Source organism: Plecotus auritus (assembly GCF_963455305.1).
Source record: "Plecotus auritus genome assembly, chromosome: 9".
NCBI lineage: Eukaryota > Metazoa > Chordata > Mammalia > Chiroptera > Vespertilionidae > Plecotus > Plecotus auritus.
Genome location: NC_137783.1, coordinates 80,037,831 through 80,065,102, shown reverse-complemented (window position 1 = coordinate 80,065,102; position 27,272 = coordinate 80,037,831).

The following is a 27,272-nucleotide window of genomic DNA, read 5'->3' as shown; positions in this document are numbered from 1 at the left end:
ATTTGGCAAGTCTAATCCTATAAGGCTGTTCCAGCACTGAACTTCTCCCAGCATAGACACAGCTGATCCTTACAGCCAACTGGCCTGGAGTTCAATTCTTCCCAGTGATACCAACAACAATAAAGACTTAATTACAACAAGGCTGTACACACAGTCCACAAAGGGGTGCACCAAGAGTGTCCACCTCAGGTTAACTGGAGAGGCAGACCCACTGGGCCATATTGGAAACCTAGCACACAAATCTACCTTACCAACTCAGGGAAGCAGTGGAAATGCGGCATCAAAGAATCAGATCACAAACGAAAGAAATGGAGGAAAACAAATGACTGGATATAGAATTCAAAACCACGGTTATAAGGCTTTTTAAGAATATCCTAGAAAAGGCCGATAAATATAACGAGACCCTCGAAGATATGAAAAAGGACCAACTAGAAATTAAACATACACTGACTGAAATAAAAAATATTATACAGAGACCCAAAAACAGACAAGAGGAACACAAAAATCAAGTCAAAGAATTGAAATACAAAGAAGCAAAAAACTCTCAACCGAAAAAGCAAAAAGCAAAAAAAAAAAAAAAATCCAAAAAGTTGAAGATAATGTAAGAAGACTCTGGGACAACTTCAAGCGTACCAACAGCAGAATTATGGGGGTGCCAGAAGAAGAGAGAGAGCAAGATACTGAAAACCTATTTGAAGAAATAATGACCTAAAACTTCCCCCACCTGGTGAAAGAAATAGACTTACAAGTCCAGGAAGCCCACAGAACCCCAAACAAAAGGAATCCAAAGAGGACCACACCAAGACACATCATAATTAAAATGCCCACAGCAAAAGACAAAGAGAGAATATTAAAAGCAGCAAGAGAAAAACATTTAGTTACCTACAAGGGAGCACCCATACGACTGTCAGCTGACTTCTCAACAGAAACTATGCAGGCCAGACGGGAGTGGCAAGAAATTTTCAATGTGATGAATAGCAAGAACCTACAACCAAGATTACTCTACCCAGCAAAGCTATCATTCAGAATTGAAGGGCAGATAAAGAGTTTCACAGACCAGAAAAAGCTAAAGGAGTTCATCACCACCAAACCAGTATTATATGAAATGCTGAAAGGTATTCTTAAAGAAGAGGAAGAAGAAAAAAGTAAAGAGAAAAATTATGAACAACAAATACATATCTATCAACAAGTGAACCTAAAAATCAAGTGAATTAAAAACCTGAGGAACAGAATAATCTGGTGAATATAATAGAATCAGGGGCATAGAAAGGGAGTGGACTGATAATTCTCAGGGAGAAAGGGGTATGGGAGGTTCATGAAGAGACTGGACAAAAATCATACACCTATGGATAAGGACAGTGGGGGGGAGGTAAGGGCAGAAGGTGGGGTGGGAAATGGGTGGAGGGGAGCTATGGGGGGAAAAAGGAGAAATAATTGTAATATTCTGAATAAAGATTTATTTAAAAAAAAAAGAAAAACAGAGGAAGAGAAAAAACATAGATCTATAGAAAACACATAGCAAAATTGTATATGTAAATCTTACTTTATTAGTAATGATACTAAATGTAAATGGATTAAACTGCCCAATCAAAAGGCAGAGATGGGAAGAATGTATTTTAAAATATGTTCCAACACTATATTGTCTATGAAAGACATACTTTAGAGTCAAAGACAGAAATCAATTAAAAGCAAAAGAATGGCCCTAACCAGTTTGGCTCTGTGGATAGTGTGTCAGCCTATGGACTGAAGCAGGGGTGGGCAAACTTTTTGACTCGAGGGTCACAATGGGTTCTTAAACTGGACCAGAGGGCCGGAACAAAAGCATGGATGGAGTGTTTGTGTGAACTAATATAAATTCAAAGTAAACATCATTACATAAAAGGGTACGGTCTTTTTTTTTATTTCAATAGTTTTATTCATTTCAAACATTTTAATAAGAAGAATGTAAACACTAATTATTATAATTTGAAACTTCAAAAAATGGAGGAGTCATAGCACAATAACATACCTTATATTGAAGATGGCAAAGGCAAAATAAAATTGCCTAACAAAGGAAAGGTACAAAAGCCTTTCAAATTAAACTTAAATATAATAAAATAATTTAAAACTAAAACAAATAGAAAAGAACAAAATGTGTAAACAGTAAATTAAACATTTTCTTTAGTGCAACTTCCAAATTATGCCCGGGACGTAGATGTACATGGCAATGTAGACTGGGTTGAAAGGTTTTTGGTCTTTAAACATCAACTTCAGTGGGAACAGTGTTGTTGGTCTCCTTTTTAGCTAATGCTCTGATACTGTGCTCTCCAGGGGCGTGTCTCCCTACATCAATCACCACGATAACGTGTCTACGCATTCCCAGGGTGATGTGGGGGACGCGTCCGCGGGCATTACAAGGAGCCTCTGGAAGATTGAGAGGTTGTTCCTTCTACTGAATGGAGGAGAAGGAGCTGCGGCCGTGTTTCCCGACGTTGCCATGTTAACACTGCTGCTGGTGAAGGAGCGGAGGGGAGAGCAAGAGAACCCTCTGCTCTTTCGGCTCCGTGGGCCGGATAGAACAGCTGAACGGGCCGGATCTGGCCTGCGGGACGTAGTTTGCCCACGGCTGGACTGAAGGGTCCCAGGTTTGATTCTGGTCAAGGGCATGTACCTTGGTTGCAGGCATATCCCCAGTAGGGGATGTGCAGGAGGCAGCTGATCGATGTTTCTCTCTCACTGATGTTTCTAACGCTCTATCCCTCTCCCTTCCTCACTGTAAAAAATCAATAAAATATATATTTTTTAAAAAAGCAAAAGAATGGAAAATGATGTATACCATACAAGCAATAACAAAAAGATAACAAAAAGATAGTTGAGGTAATACTAATGTCAGACAAAATTGATTTAAGATAAAAATTATTGCTAGAGACAAAGAAAATTTGGAAAATTCACAAATACGTGAAAAATAAACAATAACTCTTAAATAATCAAAAAGTCAAAGAAGACATAACAATAGAAATTAAAATATACATTGACACAAATTAAAACAAAAACAGAATGTACCAAAACATATAGGACACAGCAAAAGGATAAAGTATAATGAATTAAATTTAACAGAAGAAGTGTAAGATTTTACATTAAAAACTATAAATATTTTTGAAAGAAATTTAAGAAATGGAGAATCTCGGAGGGAAAGTGGAGGTGGGTTGGCGGGTGGAAAGAGATCAACCAAATAATGTGTATGCATATATGCATAACCCATGGACACACAATATGGTGGTGAAGGCCTGGGCAGGAGATGGGGGCAGGCTAGAAGGGATCAATGGGGGACAAAAGGGACATATGTAATACTTTCAACAATAAAGATTTCATTAAAAAAAAAAAAGAAGTAAGTGGATAACATCCCAGGTTTGTGGATCAGAAGACTTATTGTTGACGTTACAATATTCTCCAAATTGATCTAGATTCACTGGTAAATCTCTATCAAAATCAACTGGTAAAATTTTTTTTTTTTTTCAGAAATGGACAAGCTGATTTTAGAGTTCATATGGAAATGCGAGTGATCTAGAATAGCTAACATGGGCTTAAAATTAAGGAACAAAGTTGAAGGACTTACACATCCCAATTTCAAAACTTATCACAAATCTACAGTAATTATGAGAGTGTGGCACTGGCATAAGGATAGACACATAGATCAATGAAACACAGTGAGAGTCCAGAAATAAACACTCATATTTATAGGCTATTGATTTTGACAATGATTCAAAGAAAATTAAATGGGAAAGAGTAACCTTTTTCAATAAGTGTTTCTGGGACAAATGGCTATCCACATGGAAAATAATTAATTTGGGTTGCTACATCACAACACATGAAAAAATTTTAACTCAAAATGGGTCATAGGATCTAAAACTATGAAACTCCTAGAATAAAATAAAGAAATAAACCTTCATAACCTTGAGTTAAGCAATGGTTTCTTTGAAATGACAACAAAAGCACAAGCAATAAAAGAAAAAATATATATATATATAAATTGACTTCACTAAAATTAAAAACTTGTACATAAAAAGACATCATCAAGAAAGTGAAAAAGATAACTGAGAGAAAGGAAGAGATTATATGAAAATCTTGTATCTGCCAAGAGACCTGCATCCAGCATGTATAAAGAATACTCTAAAATCAACAATATAAAAACAAATAACCCAATGGATAAACAGTAAGAGGATTTAAATAGGGATATCTCTAAACATGATGTACATATGGCCAACAAACAAATGAAACAAATGTTCAACATTATTAGTCATTAGCGAAATGCAAATAATCATAACCAAAGTGAGATACTACTTCACATCTACCAGTGTGGCTAACATAAAAAGACAGACAGTAAAGAGGTGAAGAGGTATAAAAATTGGAATACTCCTACACTGCTAGTGAAAACGTAAAATAGTGCAGCCACTTTGGAAAAGTTTGGCAGTTCCTCAGAAAATGAAAACTAATTACCATATGGCCCAGTAATTCCATTCCTTCGTATCTAACCATGAGAAATGAAAACACAGGTCTACACAAAAATTTGTACATGAGCGTTCATAGAAACATTATTCGTAATAGAAAAATTCAGAAACAACATAAATTTCTACCAACTGATGAATAGATAAACAAAACGTGATATATTCAATGGAATGTTGTTAGGCAATAAAAATGAATAAAGTACTGATACATACTACACAACATGAATGAACCTTGAAAATGTAATAGGTGAAAGAAGATAATCTCAAAGGATTACTTATTATATGTTTCTAAATATAGTAAATGTCCACAGTAGACAAATCCTAGTTTCCAGGGACTAGGAGTGTTGAAGGATAGGGAATGACTACTAATATGCACAGGGTTTGTTTTTGGGGTCATGGAGATGTTCCAAAATTAGATAGTGGTGATAATTCCACAACACTACACATACTAAAAACCACTGAACTGAGTACTTTAAATGGGTGAATTTTATGGCCTGTGAAATATATCTCATAAAGCTGTAATAAAGAATCAAGATGTGGAAAAAGTACTATAAAGATTTAGAGAATCAAAGAAACCAGGAAAGAGTGAGACAAGTATAATACATGTGAGGCCTTGAAATATGTGTATGAGGTGTGCATCATGCAACTGAGTGTTTGTAGCTTACATCCATATACCTATTTGAAATGCCTGCCATTTCCTTTCCACACCTGGACCTTGAACAGAACTGCTTGCCTGAATTGTTTGTTCTTTCATATTTCATAGATGAGCCATCACTGCGGAAAACATGTCCATTGAAAAAGCTAGATTCTTGATAAGATAAATACTAAGCTGAGGAATCAAGAATAAACTCAAGTAGCTAGAGTAGAAATGGAGGGCTCTGTTTTTCCCAGTGTATGCAACAGAAAGAATTATAGGTAGGAGTTTGAGGCACCACTCATTCATTCATTCATTCATTCATTCATTTTCTTTCTTTTCAGTGCCCCTTATATCAAAGTCTAGATAAAAGAATAGGTAGGTTAGATCTCAATCTTGATCTTAAGTTACTCATAAACCTGTAGGAGTTTATTAACCATGACTCCTGATAAAACTAGAAATACTCAATTCAAAGGATCTTAAGCAAAAAGGAAAGGTATGATGCAGGAAACGGGAAGCACTAGATAACTGACTTCAGACAACTTCATTCCAGGAGCTCAATAGTGTCATCAGGACTCGGTCTACCTTTTCTCTCTCGGTTTCTGCTTCTCTTCATTGCTGTTCTTAGATTGGCCTTGCTCAGTGTCTGCCAAATGGCTGCCAACAGCTCTATGCTCATGTATTTGCAGCTATTTCTTTCCCTTGCAAAGTTCATTAACTGATCCCAGAGAAGATTACAGTGAGCCTGAGTTGTGGGCTTTTCCTCCTTTTGCTGTTGGTGGTGGCCGCCCTGTGAGTGGAGAGGTGTTGGGGGGAGGAACAGGACACCATGACTGGCAGTCCCAGCACACTGGGCAAGCAAAAACCATAACCACCACTCTCTACTTCACAGACAGTGTGCAATCCATACAACTTAACAAAACAACAAAATTTGTTAAATGCCGCACAAATGGTGTAAATAAATAGTGGGGTTCAGAGGAGTAGAAATCTCTGCTGACTGAAGATGATCACTAAATCCTCATGAAAAGGTAGGAGTTAGATTTAAAACTAAAATGAATTCCATATAAGCTTTTAGTGGGGCGGGGGGCAAAGGGGTGAAGGAGATTCCACACTGAGAGAATAACAAGGCAAAGCCTTGCTGTTAACAGCCTATTTTCCAGAGAGTGGGAAAGGGCAGGACAGACTGGGTACAGTCAGAGTACCTGGTGTAATTAAAATGGAGATGGGATTGCTGGGAAGGCGAAGAGGGGAGAGGGGAGAACAATGCCCACCCTGCCCTCCCGGGACCTTTCCTTCTTTTCTCTAAGAAGAAGAAATCGATGTGACTTTCAATTTATTTTATTTTATTTTATTTTTTCTCCTCTTTCCAACCTGGTAAACATAAGCAAATGGAATAATAAATGCATGAGTGGGCAAAGAAATGGAATTTTCTGCAGGAAACTTGCTATATATGACTGCCTTTAGGAGCAGTTGAACTTGCTCTCTATGAATGAGGCATCCACTTAACCTAAACAGGCAATCACTGTTCCACAGCAAGTAACCAAAACCATCCAGGGCTCTTAGATACCAGGAAATTGTCACAGGGGATTAATTTAAAGTTCTTAAACACTCACTATAATTTTATTGATTTTCTTTCTACAGGGTGACATGAACATACCAGGCCTCTGACTCACCTCTACCTGCAAAAGATGACTTGCTGTGTTCATTTTAAGGACAATGGCAAAGCTGAGGTTCTTGCTCCAGGAGATCCCCGCCGCCCTATCTCATTCTCTTTCTCCTGCAAATGTGTATCTTTATTTAAAATTATTTTTACCTTTAATCATCACACACTACCAGTAGTTCATATTTCCTGATTTTTTTATTACTTTAACAAAGAAAGGGAGAATTTCTGGTTTTAAATCTTAACTCAGCCATTTAACAGTTTTGGCCTTGGGCAACTTAACATTTTCATTTCTCTGTTTCCTTTTATTAAAATGAGGCTAATAATAGTGCCTGTCACATAGGGTTGTTAGGAATACTCAATGAGTTGACATAGGTAAGGTCTTTAAAACAGGACTGATAATAAGCACAAAAACTTAAATATGTTATTTAGCAAGAACATATTTTCATCCCCTCTCAGTGCCACACTAAGCCTTGTGGCTTGCAGGAACTCAAACTGCACCAACTCAAACTGCACCGGAATGAGATGATCCCTCAAAGAGAGGCCCACACCACTGGCTCTGTTGCCCCCCACCCCCTTTCCGTAGGATGACCACGAAAGGGCTGCCCACAGCAATCGGAGGAAAGTCCCAGATCCAGGAGGACTAAGGCACAAAAAGGCTCAGGTTGCAAACTTTATCCAGCCTCCTGCACAGGCTTCCCATGTTCTTTCCCCACCTTTTCCAGCTGCTCCAACCTCCCCCGCTCTGCCCCGTTTTTTTTTTAAACCCTTTATTGCTGGATGATTTGATAGGTAGGCTGAGCACATGCTTAGCACACCAGCAGCACCAATAAAGAGGAGAGAAAAATCAGAAAATGTGCAGAAATCTGAGCCTACTTTAGTCTTCTCATTTATGTCTTGTATTATTTCAAGACAAACTATATTGTGCAAAATTGGGATTCTCTCCCCCCCAACACCCCCGCCGCCCCAATTAAACAGGGTGGGGTGAAAGAAGTGCACCATCATCTTTTCAGCACTTAGTGCCTTTAAAGGCTAATCCTTTCCCTCTCAGCAGATGGCTGTCCATTTTACTGCAAAGAGACAATGGAGAACGTCAGTCCCAAAGTCACTGTACTTTCCAGAACACTAATCTGCACTCACATTCCTGCTGCATCTCCGAGTGCTGGTTCCAGAGCAAAGGAGGGCCAGCCCCGCCCTGGGCTTCTAACACCACTCCCATGGCGCTTCTCTTTCTCTCTTGCTCCTCCTTACCAGATGCTCCTCAGCTTATACAATAGGCTCAGCTCTCTCTTATTTTTGAAAACATGCCACATCCCTCCAGAGGTCTCACTGTCTCCATCCTCTGTTGTGCAGTGATTGAAAGCAATCATTTTTTCCTCTGTGCCGCCTTCTCTTGCTCACCCTCCTTCCTCCCCACAGCTATGAGAACCTGGCTGTTGCTTTGAGCATTCCGTTGAAACTGCTCTGGCTGGAAGTCAGCAGCAGCTACCTGACCGGTCTCCTGGGACTTCGGAGGCTGTCCCTTGCTGACCTCTCTGAGCCATCTCATACCCTCCTCCATCGCTTTGTCTTTCGACTGCATTGCTCCCTTGGCTTTCACACCAATTCTCTTTTTTTTTATTTTGTCATGGTCTATCTATGTTGTGGAGTGAGCGCGAGTGAATGACCACTGGAGCCCAGACCAAATTAAAATTTAGGGAGCCTTTATTAGCCAGCTAGAGACTGTTCTGCCTTTCTCCACGCAGGGAGTCCAGAGAGCAGCCCCGACCCTTTGTGAAGGACCACTTTTAAGCACATTAACCACATCCTGTTTTTGCAGAGCAAGTAACCCAAGACAAAACAGTTTTTCCTAAGCAACGTCAGGATCATGCCACTGAGGACCATGTTATTCACAGGGTCATCCTGTTCTTCAGAAAGCTGACAGTGTTCTATGAAAGAAGGCCTACATGCTGGGAAGGGGCCATGAGACCATATCTCAAGGCCTAGCCTGGTGTCAGCACTGACAACTCTATCTGGGGCATAGTCCATGGCCTCAGTAGTGCCAAAAATTCCCACTCTCCAACATTTCCCACTGGTTTTATGTACATGAGTCAAATCATTGACTCTTTTGGGTCATTGTTGGCGAGGGAGTTATATTGACCCATGAGGACTATAAGCTTGATAGAATTAATTCTCTGCTGAATAAAGTCAGTGGGCCTGTTTATAAGATAAGGGCCTGGAATGAGGGCCAGGACTAATCTTTAGAGGGTCCGAAGAGTCCTGGACTCTCTATTTCGCCTGGGCTGTCTTAAGCCAGGTGTGATGAAGCCACGTTGGGATCCTGTCGACCTTGGCTGCTGTGGAGGTGGTCCTTTCCAGGTAGGAGTCAGTCCTTGCGTGGCAAATTTCTTTACCCAAACAGAGTCACCAGGGTGGAAGGATGGACCAGATCAGACATGCTTCTGGACTGCTTTCTGGGTGGACTGTAAAGCCTGTAAGAACTTGAGTAAAGATTGGTTATGGATTTCAGCTTTTCTAGATTGGGTTTCCATGTAAGCTGGTGAGGTGGGTAGGTCAGGGTTTGGAAGAGTCGCTAGAATCTGTAGAGGCCCCACTGGTTTTAGGGCAGCCTCCTGGGCTGCTTCATCTGCAGCCTCGTTCCCTCTTGCTTATGGGGAGTCCTCTTGTCTCACATAGGTAGAGATGGAAAAACTTAATTACATCTGGTAGTGCTAGTTGGCCCATCGTCCTTGCTCTGCTCATATCTGTCTAACTGCCTAATATATTACCTCAAGGATCCTGGCTCTGAATTCTTTAGGGAAAATGGCCGTCGGTGGGCTCTTCTAGCTACTTCCTGCTGAGGCGGGTCAGAAGTTTCTCTCAGAGCCAAGAGATCCTTGCTGTCTGTCAGAGGGACAATGAGGCCTGGGCACAGAAGGAGGTGGGCTTGTGACCTGGCGGAGACAAACTGTAACAAATGGTCTGGTGGAAGGGAAAGAAAACTTTCAGTTTTAATAACTTCTATTGAAATAGAATTTTTCTCCTCAAAATTACCCCATGTTTATTAAAAGAGCCAAATTAAGACTAATTTATCTATGGTATTTAATTTGGCTGATTGTTTGCATAAACATAACAAGAATGGTAACTGACTACCTTTGCCGGAATTTCATGATTGAATCTTAATGTGCTCCATAGGGCCAGGAAGCCAAGCTATCCAGCTGCCGTCAGGCCAGCCTGTAGTATCTGCTGAGTTAGGTGAATCCTCACCTGTAGTGGCTCTACCCGGGCCCATGCCCTAGGCTTTAAGGCCCATCTTAGTACCCTCCTACTCGTCGCGGCTCAGAGTGCGTGGGGGTCCCGCAGGGACGCAGAGGCACCCTTATTGCTCCCCTTGTACTCTGACCAACCGCCAGTGATGGTAGGGTATGGGCCTGATGCTCCAGCACCAGCTATTTTCAGGGCTACCAAGCAGGATACCAGGCTTACTCCACACTCTTATTGGCTTTAAGTCTTCAGAGTTCAGGCAGGGCTCTTTAAAACATGATACTCCAGTCAAAGTTTCTGGTTAATAAAACTACTATTGGAAACCAGTCTTATTGAATTTATGCAAAGAAATGTATTGCCATAATTTATCTATTAAGTATTGCCAAATTTCAGAGGAATTGTATAAGGAGAAAAATATACTGACCTGCTTTAAGATAGAATTTTCCTTGAAATTATTTACTCTTCCTGGCTTACTGGCCTGTATTATTTAATCAATTTCTTTACAACATTTCTCTTCTCCATCTTATCACATACACAACCCTTATCAATTTTACACCTCCAAATTAGCCTTCAAACCTTCTTTCTGTGTCCTTTAAAAATGCATAACCATGTCTCAGACCTTCTACTCAGTATTCCTTATTCTTTGAAACCTCAATCCTTTAATGACTCCCAAAAGTAAACAGCCAGAATTTCTTAGATTAGTATTTATGAACACACTTTAAATGTCCTTTTTTAAGAAAATATACCTATATATTGTATTGGTCTAATTTAGTTCAAAAATATTTCTTTTTGACAGAGAGATTTTTAAAACTTAAACTAGTTGTAACATTAAAGATATTATATCTTAAAGTTCCTTTGCTGAATATTCCACCACTACCCAAGAAGTACCCAGTAACCTCTCCCTGCCAGGCTCGGACAATGAGATTTTCTTTATGTGTATTGAAAGGGCTAAGAAGAAGAAAACGGGGCAGAGGAAGATCCACTGTGTTCTGCCAGCATAGTTCAGATAAGTAAGAAACCAAGGACACCAGCAGAGCGGGTTGTACCCAGCAAAATCAACAAAAACCTCTCTCTCCCTGCTCTCCCCGCCGAGGACACCCCTTTTCTGCATTAACCATTTACTCTGTCCTTAGCAGGGGAAATAAGGCAAGCAGTCTGAGATCCTGTATAACCAGGCTTTTTACACTTAAGGAACAGCTGCTCTCCCCCCCAGATTTTCCTTCTTTACTCCAAGGCCCCAGAGGATCTCAACCTTCACCACTTCTGATATCTCCAACCATCCCCTGTCCCCCAGCCTAGGGCTTCTCTATCTTAGCAGGTTGAGAGTGAATTTCACTGCCTCTACCCTTTCTCACACCTGCTCCAGAGCAGTTTTCAGCTCTCTTCCTCCCCCAGAGACCCACTGTAAATCTATCAGGAAGGGCAGGCAGGTCCCAGTTCTCAGGACCACATGATTCTGTTGGCTAGGAGGGCTGAAAAAGGCAGCCTACAAAGCAGTTAATTATGACTAATCTTAACCCAACAAGCCTTTGATTAAACTTCTCTGGATTGGCAACCTTCACAAATTAACCCTAGAATTCCAAAATTTTAAACTAACACAGCAAATTATAAATCAAGGAAAAGCAATTAAAAGTTCTCTACTGTCTTCCCTCTAAAGCAGGGAGGTGCACTGTCTTTAAACAAATTAAACAACAGAAAGAGAACAAATACTGTCATGTGTACAGCCAGATGGCACAAAGTAGCTTTCACTTCACACAGACGCTCACACTTACATTTATATACCAGACAGTCTGAGTTTTTGACTTACGCAGCGACGCTCCTGCACCAGCACTTCCCGTTCCTGTCCCACTCACAAAATTTCTGTAAATCAAAAGCGTTAACGGAGGCTCCGTAGTCATCCGCTCGCTGCTTGAATTCCTGAAAATTTTTCAAAAAAACATTGCAGGGGAGTACAGACAGAACATGAAGCAGACTGACCCATTCTAATGATAGAGACAATTAGACCACAATAACACAGAATAACAAAAGACGAAGACAACCAACTGAGGATCACCGGGCACCATCATGCGCCGGGATCTGGTCTCGGAAGTAGCGCTGCGTCCAGCCTTCCAGAGACCCCAGATGGGCGCCCACAGAACAGAACCAGAAACAAATAAGTTTCTTACCGGTAAGAACCAGATCCAGGTGGCTCCGATCAGAGTCAATCAGGAAATTTAGCAGGCGGGGTCTCCGACCTCTACCAGTCCGCAGCGCTGAGGAACGTCTCTCAGAGATCTCCCCCTGGGTCGGAGAGTCCGGGGACCCCGGTGGGCTCCAGTCACAGGACCAGTCAAAGGCTGGTTATCTCGCTGGGGCCTCCAAATGTTGTGGAGTGAGCGCGAGTGAATGACCACTGGAGCCCAGACCAAATTAAAATTTAGGGAGCCTTTATTAGCCAGCCAGCTGGCTGGCCAGCCGGCCGGCGACTGCTCTGCCTTTCTCCATGCAGGGAGTCCAGAGAGCAGCCCCCACCCTTTGTGCGGGACCACTTTTAAGCACATTAACCACATCCTGTTTTTGCAGAGCAAGTAACCCAAGACAAAACAGTTTTTCCTAAGCAACGTCAGGATCATGCCACTGAGGACCATGTTATTCACAGGGTCATCCTGTTCTTCAGAAAGCTGACAGTGTTCTATGAAAGAAGGCCTACATGCTGGGAAGGGGCCATGAGACCATATCTCAAGGCCTAGCCTGGTGTCAGCACTGACCACTCTATCTGGGGCATAGTCCATGGCCTCAGTATTGCTCAAAAATTCCCACTCTCCAACACCTACCTTTACTTCTCTTCTTTGCATTCTATTTTCTTCTTCCTGCCTTAGATGCTCTCCCCTAATGTTTCCTGAGTCTTCTATTTGTCTGACTCTTACTTTTCCTGGGTAGTGTTGTCCACTCTCCTGGCTTCAGTGAGCACCAATAATAAGCTAATGGTTCCTGAGTTTTAGTCTCTGAGTTCCGAACCTAGGTCCCTAATGCATGCTGAAGGGCTTCCTGGGTGGCTCTAAGGAATTTCAGAGTTTAAACTCACCATAACTGGCAGATAACTCACCTTCTGCGAATCTTATATTTTTATATCTCCTTATTCCAGTAACAACAGCACTCAATCCTTCCCTGTATTTTATATATATACCAGAGGTCCGGTGCACAAAATTCGTGCACTTGGGGGTTGGCGGTCCCTCAGCCAAGCCTGCCCCCTCTCACAGTCCGGGAGACCTCAGGGGATGTCCTACTGACCCCTCTGTGGGAGCAACCGGGCTGATCAGGGGAAGGCACCACCCCCCATCATCCTGCTGCTGCTGCCACTGCTGGCCACTGCAGCTACCAAGGTGTTTTCATCAATACGAAAAAATGACAACTTTCTTTAGGCATTTTCAAGATGTCTCTTTCATAGGATATGCCATTTCTTTCTTCTTTTCTTCCTTCCTTCCTTCCTTCCTTCCTTCCTTCCTTCCTTCCTTCCTTCCCTCCTTCCCTCCCTCCCTCCCTCCCTCCCTCCCTCCCTCCCTCCCTCCCTCCCTTCTTTCTTTCTTTCTTTCTTTCTTTCTTTCTTTCTTTCTTTCTTTCTTTCTTTCTTTCTTTCTTTCTTTCTTTCTTTCTTCTTCTTTTTCTTCTCACCTGAGGATATTTTCCCATTGATTTTTAGAGAGCGTGGAAGAGAGAAGGAAAGACAGAGAGAAACATCAATGTGAGAGGCACACTTCAATTGGTTGCCTCCTGCATGAGCCCTGACCTGGGCCCCAGCCAGGGAGGAGCCTGTAACCTAGGTACATGCCCTTGATCAGAATTGAATCCCAACCCTGTGGTCCGCAGGCCAAGGCTCTATCCACTGAGCCAAACCAGCTAGAGCAGGATATGACATTTCTTAGCCCCTCCAGCACTGGACCTTCATTTTTTCCTCCAGGAGTGAGGTGGAAAACCCTAGATCAGTTTCTTGGATTCTTATTACCCAAGCAAGTGGCGTACTGCAAGCGTAGCCAATGAGCGGTCAGACAAGGTGTTTCCTCTGCAGCTCCCGAGCAGAGGCAGGACTGCTGGCACACTGTGGCTGTGGGGCTGCTAGGGGCTGGGCCCCCCTGCGGGTTTGTGTCTCCACTCCAGCTCCCCTGCATATTGTTCTCTCCGACTCCAGGGCTGGGCATAGGCGACCCTGTCTGTTGTTCTCTAAGGTGCTGGGCCCATGCATGGCCACTCCTCCTGAGCTGGTCATGACCGTTATGGCCTCCCAGCCTAATTTGCATATTACCTATCTCTCTCTCTTTCTCTCTCTCTCTCTCTCTCTCTCTCTCTCTCTCTCGAGAGTTTAGTTAGTTGTTTTAAATATATATTGTTATTTATTTCAAAGAGGAAGGGAGAGGGAGGGAGAGATAGAAACACCAATGATGAGAGAAAATCATTGATTGGCTGCCTCCTTCACACCCCCTACTGGGGATTAAGCCCACAACCTGGGCATGTGCCCTTGACCAGAATTGAACCCAGGACCCTTCAAGTCCGCAGGCAACACTCTATCCACTGAGCCAAACCTGCAAGGTCTGTATTATATTTTATCCTTCTCTTTCAACAATACCTGTAGAAGCTAATCAGTACTGTTGGCATTTCATTTTGAGATTGAAACATAAATTAAAATTAAGATGCAGTATTAAAAACTTCCCCAAATGAAGTTAGTGTAGTAAATTAGTATTAATAATTGTCAAAGAATGTTGTAAGTTTGTAGGCATTTGTGATATCCTTATCTAATAAAAGAGTAATATGCAAATTAACCATCACTCCACTACACCCACAAGCCATGCCCACCAGCCAATCAGGAGCGAGTATGCAAATTAACCCAACCAAGATGGCTGTGGCCACGGAGTAAGAAGGAGGCTTGGGTTTCCCCGGTAACGGAGGAAGCCAAGCTTTCTGCACACCCTGGCTGGCCTAGGCCTCCACTCCAGGCTACAAAGTTTCAATTATAGAAGATACATAAATCCCAGATACCAGGGCCTCTGCTTGGGTTGCAGAGGGGTGTGGCCAGTCTGCAAACCACCACAAGCCCCTAGCCCAGTCCGCCCCATGTGGAACCCCCACCCTGATCTAGGACACCCTTCAGGGCAAACCAGCTGGCCCCCACCTGTGCACCAGGCCTCTATCCTATCGAATAAAAGAGTAATATGCAAATTGACCATCACTCCAACACACAAGATGGCTGCCCCCATGTGGTCAAAGATGGCTGCCCCCATGTGGACACAAGATGGCCACCACAAGATGGCCAACAGGGGAGGGCAGTTGGGAGGGACCAGGTCTGCAAGGGAGGGCAGTTGTGGGTGATCAAGCCTGCAGGGGAGGGCAGTTAGGGGTGACCAGGCTAACAGAAGAGGGAAGTTGGGGCCAACTGGGCCTGCAGGGAAGGGCAGTTGGGGGGGGGACCAGGCCTGCAGGGGAGGGCAGTTGGGGGCAAACAGGCTGGCAGGGGAGCAGTTAGACATCAATCAGTCTGGCAGGGGCGTGGTTAGGGGGTGATCAGGCTGGCAGGCAGAAGCGGTTAGGGGCAATCAGGAAGGCAGGCAAGTGAGCAGTTGGGAGCCAGTAGTCCTGGATTGTGAGAGGGATGTCCCACTGCCTGTTTAGGCCCGATCCTACCAGGATCGGGCCTAAACAGGCAGTGGGACATCCCTTGAGAGGTCCCAGATTGGAGAGGGTGCAGGCTGGGCTGAGGGATACCCCCCACCATGCACGAATTTCATCCACCGGGCCTCTCTAGTATATATATATATATATATATATATATATATATATATATATATAGAGAGAGAGAGAGAGAGAGAGAGAGAGAGAGAGAGAGAGAGAGAGCACTATACACACATCCATATGTGTGTGTGTGTGTGTGTGTGTGTATAATTATTCCTGCTCTCTCTTTCTGTCATGCAGCAGCTTCAACTTCAACACCATTTTCCTGGACAATTACATCAACCTTTGGTTTCAGTGTGAGACTGGCAACCATTAGCAGTAAAATTCCCTGAAAGTGCTTATTCCAGGCCATACCCTAGTCCTGCTAAATCAGAAATCTTTGAGGATAGGACCTGAAAACTGATATTTTTAAACAGTATCCCTAGATAATTCTTATGGACTGCAAAGTCTGACAACTACTTGTACTGGTCATGTTGCCAATCTTTCCTCCTCCCTTCCATTCTCCATATGGTTGCCATGGTGATCTCTAATAAACAAAAACCAGATCCTAACCCTGTACTATTCAAAATCCTCAATTCTTGTCCATCACTCGTGAACATGACAGTCAAGGCCCTTCGAACTATAGCAGGTGCCTACTCTTTCAGCACTCTTGTAACTACCTCATTGGCTTCTTAAGCTAAGGTCATACCTGATCTTGTGATTTCCTGAAATGTTGTTATACTTCTGTGCCTTTGAATATATTATTTTCTCTACCTGAAATGCTAATAAAATTTTATTTTATTTTCAGATCCTTCTATGATAACTGTCCTGACCACCATATTTATCTGGCTTCTTTTTTAGGATGTGATCTTATCTAAAGAATAAGATCTATGCCATCCATATTTGTAGCCTATTTTTCATTTAAAAATACGATATGAATGTTTCATACACAGGAATAAACACCAAATAAATGAGAGGGTCTAAATGCAACAAATAAAACTATATAGGTATGAGGGGGAAAAAAAACTTTAAAACTGGGTGTAAGTATGGGTATGGTGATGTCTTTATAACTTGATTAAAAATCTAGATAAAAAATAAAAAATATTGGTAAATTCTACCACATAGAAATGATTATTATTGTATAAAACAATATATAAGTAGGAGAATATTTGCAATTTTTGTTAACAGTTTGACTAATTTATTTAATACTTAAAGACATCTTAAAATTAATGGAAAAAACTCAACCTTCATTAAAAATATGTACAGAAAAATATATTAAGCCAAAACCGGTTTGGCTCAGTGGATAGAGCGTTGGCCTGCGGACTGAAGGGTCCCGGGTTCGATTCCGGTCAAGGGCATGTACCTTGGTTGCGGGCACATCCCCAGTGGGGAGGTGTGCAGGAGGCAGCTGATCGATGTTTCTCTCTCATCGATGTTTCTAGCTCTCTATCCCTCTCCCTTCCTCTCTGTAAAATATCAATAAAATATATTAAAAAAAAAAAAATATATATATATATATATATATATATATTAAAACTAGAGGCCTGATGCACAGTGATTCGTGCAAGAATGGGCCTTCCTTTCCCTGGCTGCCGCACCACCTTCGCTCTGGCCAGAACCACCTTTCCGCCTTCCCACGCTGCCTAGAGGCCCAGAGCACCTGGGGTGGTGTGGAAGACTGGGCGCCTGAGTATGCAAATTAACCCACCATCTTTGTTGGGTTAATTTGCAGACTCACTCCTGATTGGCTGGTGGGTGTCACGAAGATACGGTCAATTAGCATGTTACTCTTTTATTAGTGTAGATAGGTATTAAATATACTGAACATCACTCAAGATAAATGTGAATTCAAAGTGCACTGGGATACAATTTTTCACATATCTGATTGGCTAAAATAGATGATATACTATTGGTGAGGTTGTAGGATTGTAGGAAAATAGTGCTCTCTTCACTTCCATAGAGCATAAAATGTTAGAAATGTTCTGTAGAGGCATTTGGAAAGATCTAACAAAATAATATATGCACTTACCATTTAACTCAGCATTCTTACTTCTAGGTAAACCTGCACAAACACAAAACATGTCACAAGGTTATTCAGGTGACACTACATATTACAGTAAAATATGAGAAATAAACTAATGTTCATTAACAGGAGACTGGTTATATATTTGTGGCACATTTACACAGCTGGGTGCTCTGTGGTAGTAAAGAAAAATGAGGAATATCTCTATGAATTATGGAATAATATCCAAGGTATGTTGTTAATGAATAAAGCATGGTTCAAAGGAGTTTTTCTGGCATGCTCACTTTTGGGTAAGACAGGAGAAATAAAAATATGTGCTTATTTTTGCAAATGAAATGGAAATGGAATATATGGGGTAGGGATGGAAGTAGGGTTTCTCTTTTATTTAGTGATTTATACTTTTGAACAAGGACAATGAGTTACATGTTCACAAACCCAATCATAATAGAGAAGCAAACACTAAAATTGAATACAGCTGACCCTAATTGCACATTTGTTAACAACTGTAGTTTATTGTGTGGTTTTGTTATCCACATGGAGTAAACAATTAATGCAAGTGATGTGAGCACAGTACCCAAACTTAACTCCTTAACTGCATTTATTCTGAGGTAAGAAAAGTGATGCAAAAATATTGCAAATTTTATTTACTAAATTTGTCATAGCTCAGTGGTCAGCAAACTCATTAGTCAACAGAGCCAAATATCAACAATAAAACGATTGAAATTTCTTTTGAGAGCCAAATTTTTTAAACTTAAACTTCTTCTAATGCCACTTTGTCAAAATAGACTCGCCCTGGCCATGGTATTTTGTGGAACAGCCACACTCAAGGGGCCAAAGAGCCGCATGTGGCTCGCGAGCCGCGGTTTGCTGACCACTGTCATAGCTGATGGTGTTGTTGGCATTGAAATCTGGAACTATTTGAATTTATTTTATATTTTTGGGAAGGTAGAGCATATGAGTAAATATATTGGTATTGCTGGGAACCAGGGCTTCCACTGTAGAAGGGAGATACAAATATGGAATAAAGGAAATTGAGAAGGAATCTTGTGACTAGATTTGAATTTGATATATAAATATAAGTTCTTAATTTCTTTATTTTAAAGTTTACATACATTAAAATGCACTCTTTTCATAAAGGATTTTTAGGGCAATAAAACTATTCTGTATCATACTAGAATGGTATATAAATCTCATTTACATTTTCAACTCATAGAATGTGCAACCCCAAGTGTGAATCCTAATGTAAAATATGGTCTTTGGGTGATTATGATGTGTCAACATAGGTTCATTGATCAGAACAAATACACCATCTGGTGGGGGCCGTTGATAATTAGGGAGGCTATGCACATAGAGGGACATGGGTAAATGGGAACTCTTTGTACTTCTTGTTTGCTTTCACTGAGAACCTAAAACTGCTCTAAAAAATTTAAATCCAGTAAAAATACACTCTTTTTGGTATATAGATCTATGAGTTTTGACAAATCCAAAGAGTTATGTAACCACCATAAAAATCAAGATACAGTTCTTTCATCCTCCCCCCAAAAAATTCCCTGTTGCTTCTCCTTTTTAGTCACTCTCTCCCTGTCCTTAAACTCTAGTAATGGCAATAAATACATATGTTTTTACAGTATATATTCTCTAGCGCTATTCACTGAAATGGCCTAGTAATGATAAGCATACCCAGAGGCAGATCCTGGTTTCCATTTGTCATTCCCTACCAAAAGAAACCAAACCTCTTGGAAAAATGATTGGTCTGGATTAGGAAAAGCAAAGATAAGCCTATGACATATTCCTATGCCAGAGAGCAAGGAAGTGCTCAAAAATTGATGAAGTCATCTCAAAACAGCAATGGGAGCGTGTCTGAAGGGACTTCCACTAGCATCAGATGGGATAATTTGAGGATTAAAAGAATAATAAAAATTATTCCTAAAAAAAGAACTCATGAATCCAGATTAGCATATATACACACAACATTACTTGAAAAGCTGCTGGGGAGTAGGTTAACACAACCTCAAAATATTGTCAAGTCGATGGCTTTTTACTAACAGAAGAAAAGCATATCTTTAAAATGAAGACATTTCGCAATTGCCACCCTCACCAAATGATAAAGCTGAGCATCACCAATAGTGAGACAACCTGGCATTTCCTCTCTTTAGTTACTTAGTGCACCAGCAGGAGGAGGACACAATGTTACATAAGTATTTTTTCCAACAACTTTTAACCTAGAGCTAACCAGGTTGAAGCAATCAAATTAATTCAAATGTGGAACATTCTGTAAAACAATTGGTCTGGATTAAAAAGGTCTTCAATATCATTAAAATTAAACCAACAAAACTAAAAATATTTTGTGCCCTGAGAAAATGTAAATATGGATTGTATAGTAGATAAATATTGATTTGTTTGTTATGGTAATAATAATGTTCCTGTTCTGTCAAAGAATGTTTTATTCTTAATATATGTTTGCTGACCTAGTTAGGGATAAAATCCCATGTCAGATTCTTACTTTCAAATAATATTTTTAAAAAGTGTGCGTGTGTGTGTATGTATGTGTGTGTACATAGATTCTAGTGTGAATGGGTTCACACTGGCCAAGTTTTATTTTCAGCATAAAAAATAATAAAAGTAATTCAGAAAGAAAATATGAAAACCAATGTGGCAAAATGTTCATGATGATGCTAGGTGAGAAGTATATGAGTATGCATTGTCATATTTTTTTAAGTTTTCTTTAGATTCAAAAATGTTTGAAATAAAAAATAGACAGATATTAGAATGAAAAATAATAATAGAAGTATAAATGAAATATGGATAATGAATTCCACAGGAGAGAATAGTGAATTCCACAGGAGTAATATTTTAGTTACTAATTGATATTTTCTGACCCTTTTAAAAATTTCTTAGATTTGGTTTTGTGGTGGCCAATAGACATCTGATAACTAAAATTCACATCTCTGTTTAATACATACTGTTAAATATAATTCACCATATTGTTTATCTTTATGTCTAATCACTTAGAAGTAGACTAGCTACTTTCCTATAATAAAAACTCTTATAAAATTAAAATTTTATGAAATATAGGAATAGGAAAATAATTCCTCAAGAGGGGAAGAGAGATAGAAACATAAATGATGAGGTGTCCACAACCTGGGCATGTGCCCTGACCAGGAATCACACCAGGTTCATAGGTCAATGCTCAACCACTGAGCGACACTGGCCAGGCCAAAAGCCAGACTATTTTATTGATCCCTATTCTATATCAGAATTGAAAGGTTGGTGGAAATAGGGAGGTGGAAAAAAAAATTTCCAACTCTACAGAAATTGTGAAGGTGATATTCCTTAGTCTTGGTGTCAGCAGCATTCATGTTTATTCAATCCATCATTGATATTTAATGTGATTTTTTTTGGATAGTTGTCTATGTAGCTAAACTCAGGGTCACTGAAAACACAATCCCTGCCTTTACTGTTTAGTAAGAAATGTACCTTTGTACTTTTAAAGTTCCACTTTCTGACTTATGATCTGCTTTCTCCTCAACTGCTGTGAATGATTGCTTTCCTTCCTGGTGCAATCTGCATAAAGCTGCTAACCATCACAGGGACGTTTACTGTTTCAAATGTGCTCATAGATCAAGTCAACAGCACATATTTTACATTCACTCCCTTCAACTTTCCCATTCTCCTTCCATGGCACTGCTATTTATATACCACCTAATCTTTGAAAAGCTCAAGAGCTTTATACATTTCAGCTAATAGAAATGTCAGTGGGCAGCTAGGTGGTAGGGCATACCTGACGAGGCTGTTTAATATAGGTTTTATTTCTTGGTTTATTTAGTTGTCTCTAACCCCAAACAGCAAAGTTCTATGGGGGAAATGGACAATTAATAAAAAGACAAATACATTTGACTTATTAGAAAAAATGAAGTCTGAAATCTTAAATAAATTCTAGAAGCTAAAGCCATACATAAAATTACTGCATCTTAACATATCAAACAATATTACTTCTATATGACTTGAATTGGAAGTTTCTAGTATCTTGGTTTTTCTCCATTTGTGAAAAAGAAATTCATTCAGATACTCTACAAAGAGGGAACCTTCTATCAACTTCTGGAATGGAAACCCATTGAGATTAAAGCTGAAGCATTTTCCCAGAACAATGTCCATATCATGCCTCAATTCCCTTCTGCCTGACTTGTATTTTCATCTTATCTTTATTGTTCTCCAATTGATTCTTCAGAAATGACCCATAAAACCACTTGTACTGAAAATACTTTCAAATTGCTCAAACAATTTGGAAGCACTTCAGTTACAATCTCTAAATAAATAACTTTCACAAATAATCATAATTAGGAGTTTGAGAGTTTGATTCCTAAGTTTTACCAATGGTTGATCCTGTTTGACTTTTCTCACAAAGTATTCCTTTATTGCATAGAAACCCTTTATTGAGTGAGTAAATTGAACCAACTTTTCTTCAAAATCAAAAACTTGTGTTTCCTAATCTGATTTTGAAAAATATTTCCTCCTTCAAAAATTTTTAAAATTAATTCCCTTTTCAACTCACTTTACTTGCATCTAAAACAAACTTTTAGCGTCAAGCACTATACATTTTATTTTCAGTTCTTATTTACTTACTCAACAGATTTAAATATTTGTGAATCTAATTAAAAGTCAACATTCAATAGGTATCCTGTTTATATATTTCATTGAGAATGTCACATGACATGCCTCATAATTCTGTACATTTAATTTCCATGTAGGGTAAAATAATATTCCTTGTTTTCATAGAGATAGCAAGTATTATACCCTTTGCAATACTGCAGAAAGTCTGTAGGAGGGACATACTTTTCATTCCACTAGTATATACATATGTAAATCATTAAAATATTAATAATAAAGCAGCCCAAATTATACTTAATAGGCCACTAAAATGTTAAAGTTTATTTAAATCATACTGATAAAGACATTTACTAAGCAATGGTAAATGTTAATAATCAAAGATTATATTGTATAGCAGAGTAAATTCCTTGGATGAATATCACACAGAATAGTAAAACTCTTGGACATTCTGGAATAGGTGTTTATGAAGTATTATTAGAGAGGTCTGAAAGAATCAAAGCAGGCTTATATGATGATAGGTAGCTAATAGCAGGATCAAATATGTTTTGATAGAATTTGATGGACTCTATTTGTATTTTAGGGCTTAATGCTTGATGTTTTGGTGAGTTAATTTTGTGTTACTTCTTTGTTCTCCAGCAAACAGATAGAATATCATCTATTCAATGGATGCATTAAAGTGCATTAAAGGTACCAAATTATATGCATCTTATTCATCTCTGCCAAAAGGACTGACAAAACAGAAAGAGATAACAAAACACACAAAATAGAGACAGGAAAGAGCATGAAATCTTCAGCAGAGTAGAAAAGTTTAAATGGAAACGAGACAGCATGTTCTGTCTTAGAGAGGACAGAAACTCAACTCCCACTACCTTAAGGGAGAAAGGTATTTTCAGCTTATCTTACTGGGATATTTAAGAGTTACCATGAGTTCCTCACACAGCTAACTCTTGGATTCAAATGATGTCATAAGATCTATTTCTTTAGCCCATATCTAGTCTCTGTTGGCCTCATGTCTAAGCAAGAGTTCTCCCTGAGCAGCAAAGGTATCTCAGGGCGGTCCCAGGTTAATGTAGTTACTAGCACTTACACTCTCAGAAGAATCAGGATGCTTTCCACCCCTCTCTGTGTGTTCAGATCAATACTACCAAAAGGACTCTGATTGGCCTGCTTGGGTCATGTGTCCATCATTGTCCAATCACTGTGATAGGAGAGTGAGGTACTTTGTCCAAGCTTTGTAACATGTCTGTACAGTGATTTGTGTAGTAAAGAAGAGAAAGAGATGTTGAGTAGGTAAAAATAAATATATAGGTAAGAGGTAAGCAGATAGGTAGATGGGTAGTTAGGTAGGTAGGTAGATAGATAGATGATTGGTAGGTAATAGCTTAGCATACAGATAGGTGATTGATTGATAGATATAAATAGGTTGAGAGATAAATGATAATAGGTAGATTATAGATAGACTAGAGGCCCAATGCACGAAATTCGTGCAAGAGTAGGCCTTTGCAGCCACAGTGGCTGCCTGGATCCCTCTGTCACAGCCGCAATGGCTTCCTCAATCCCATGGCTGCAGCCCGGCTTCATTTGGAAGGAAGTCTGGTCTAATTAGCATATTATGCTTTTATTATTATAGATAAGAGAGAAAAAATTCACATCAGTAAAACCAGGTGTCTTGATCTGAACTATACAGTCTGGTATTAAAGCTACTTATCTATGACAATTTATTATTTTGATATTTTCCCCTCTGGTTTGCTTGCATATTTTTTATTTGTTTATGTGTATATTTTTAAAATTAGTGCTGCATAGTGGTTGAAGCACTGGCTTCAGAGTCAGATTGAAATGTTTTTGAGTCCTCTGCCAAGAACCAGCTATATGACCTAGGGCAATTTAGCCACTCTCCGCTGCAATTTTTGTCATATGTAAAGTGGGGATGATCATATTTACTTCACAAAGGATTTACAAAGATTAAGTGAAATAATACTTTTAAAATGCTTAGCAGAGTACTTGGCATACAGAAATAAGTCATTAAATACATGCTATTATCATTAGTACTATGACTACTGTTACTATCATCTGATTTTTGTATACATATTCTTGATCAGCTGCTAAGCCTATGTGAGGCATCACTAACCCATTCCTGCTGTTTAGACATTAAAGCAAGGGCATTGCAGAGTATACATCAATGATGTTATCATTATGCATCAGAGAGCCCTGGATACCCATGACATACTTTCCAAGTCTACCAGCCAGGCAGAAGCACCCAAGCAGTCATGCTGTACATTTTCATTAATGATGCACACCAAATTTGTAGCAATGCTTGCTGACTTTGTCCACACACATCTCTGTCTAGCAGCAGTGTTTTCAAATAGGGGATAGGCAACATTTTAACAATGAAAGGATGCCTGTTGTGAATAAATATAGCCTTTTCTGATTTAATTCAATTATTAAAGTTCTTTAAAAAAAAAGATAAAGATTGTAAGTTTTTTCAGTGTGAAAGCTATGCTTGCATTGGGGAAGTGCTACTTCCATTAACACTGAATATGTTCTTGTAAGAAGAGTTTTCTTTTGGAAAATATACCATTCTACATTGTGATGGCTTTGCCCACCTAGTTTTGAGACATCCTTTCCTTTAGGTGAAAAAAAAATTCAATATGTTCACTGTAAAGATAATATAAAGGGTTTCTTCTGTATTGCCTTACTAGGGGCCCAGTGCATGAATTCGTGCACCTTGAAAGCAACTGTGGGCAGTGAGGTTGCTGTGGGCACAGGGGTGGGTCTCAGCCCATTCTGCATGCCCCCCGCCCAGCTCCTCCCACCATGGCCCTTGGACCCCTGTCTGCTGGCAGCCCTGCTCCAGCTGCTCCAATGTGCTGATGGTGCCAGCACCACTGGCACCAAGTGGAGGATGTCTTTCCCACATAGACATCTGCCTTGCCTGGGAGAAAGAGAGTCGAAGCACCCTATTGGAAAACATCTTGCCCTGAGGCCACTAAAGAGATTAAAAGTAACAATTAGCCTCCAGACAGAAGCAACTGCCCCACCCTGTTGAAAAAACCCTCGCCACACCTGAGGATGATTGTGTGGGGGCAGTTCAAGTGGGAATCCTCTTACGTATGTAGACAGAGGTGGTCTCTGGAGACTTTTAAGTCTTCACCTGATCCAATTAGTCAGAAACAGCCTTTAACACTGTCCTGCACTAAAGATTGACAGGTATAGCGTATCTACCTAAAACATAGTCACAAACCCAAACAGACAACCAAAATGAGGAAACAAAGAAACAACCCCCAAATGAAAGAATTAGCGAATTCTCCAGAAGAAGAGATAAACAAAACAGAGATAAGAAATTTATCTGATAGAGTTCAGAGTAATGATGTTAAAAATGCTCAACAGTATGAAAAAAGATACAGTAACTATGAAAAAAGAACAGTCTGAGATAAAGAATGACATAACACAAATAAAGAACACATTGGACGGAATACACAACAGATTAGGGGAAGCTGAGGAACGAATCAGTGAGTTAGAAAACAGAGTTGAAAATATCACTCAATTAGAGAACCAAAAAGAAAAAACAATTAAAAAACAGGAGGACAGCTTAAGGGAGCTGTGGGACAATGTGAAATGTAATAATATTAGAATAGTAGGTATGCCAGAAGAGATAGAAATAGAAAAGGTGTTTGAAGAAATAATGGTAGAAAACTTCCCTAACCTGGTAAAGAAAAAAGTCATACAAATTCAGGAGGCACAGAGAACCCCAAACAAGAACCCAAACAGACCCATGCTCAGACACATCATAATTAAAATGCCAAAAATTAAAGACAAAGAGAGCATCTTAAAGGTAGCAAGAGAAAACTGTTACCTACAAAGGAGTTCCTATAAGGGTGACACCTGATTTCTCGTCAGAAACTCTAAAGGCCAGAGGGAATGGCATGAAGTACTCAAGGTACACATTTATTATTTGTTTTTTGGTGACTATCATTCATGGTAGTTGATTTGCTTGTGTGTATGGGACATTTGATTTCTGGATATGGAAATCTGAAAGATTAAAATTATGATGCTTCTTTCAGTGGGGATTTATTTATGTTTCCATTCAAAGCTGGTTTTGCTACAGACTGGGACTATTTTATTATCTTTCCAAGTCCATTTTAAGAGGCTCAGCTTTGGTTCCCCCACTTTGTAGCTAATCCAAAGTGTTTTGTCTCCTGATTACAGTATTTGCCTTCAGGGAAAACCCAATTTAGAGCTTACTGCTTAATTTTCTGTTAGCCCCTTAGCAATCTCTCCTAAATCTGTGGTCCAGAAAAACTATAAAATGGATTTTATGCTAGATATAGGTGCTTTGTAGCAGGTGGATTCTTGGCCAATCCAGTCTATCATTCTGCCCCACTTCCTATATTTATATTTCTTCCAATTCCTATTACTGCTGGTTAAAGTCAGAAAGATATAGACTTGTGAAGGATTTAGCTACATCCCCAAAACTTTGTTTAAGAGGTTTATAAAAGAAATCATAGAAACATTATGTTTTAATGGATAATCTGCAAGCTTAAAGTTAGATAAATATCTTAAATATTTAATTTGTGATTTTGGGTAACTATAATCCAAAAACTGAAATTTTCTCATTTATAAATAAAAATAATAAACATTATCTTATTAGGGGTGTTATGATTATTTTAATATGGTTACATTAAAAACTCCAAAATAATCTCTTAGATGGCTGTTATGTTAGCTTTCCTTATAGATATTTTATTCCATAATAGCTTAAATAACAGATAAACAACTAGGTGTTCATATTAGCATTCAAGTAACAAAGTAAATTTTCTCCCCCTGCTAGGTAAATGAAAGTTAGCTAATCTGGTTGTGAACTGAAGGTATCATGTACATTGCAGTCATGTTTTCTGTTGCATGTTTAATCAAAATTTAAAAGGATAATATTGACAAGAGTAGTCC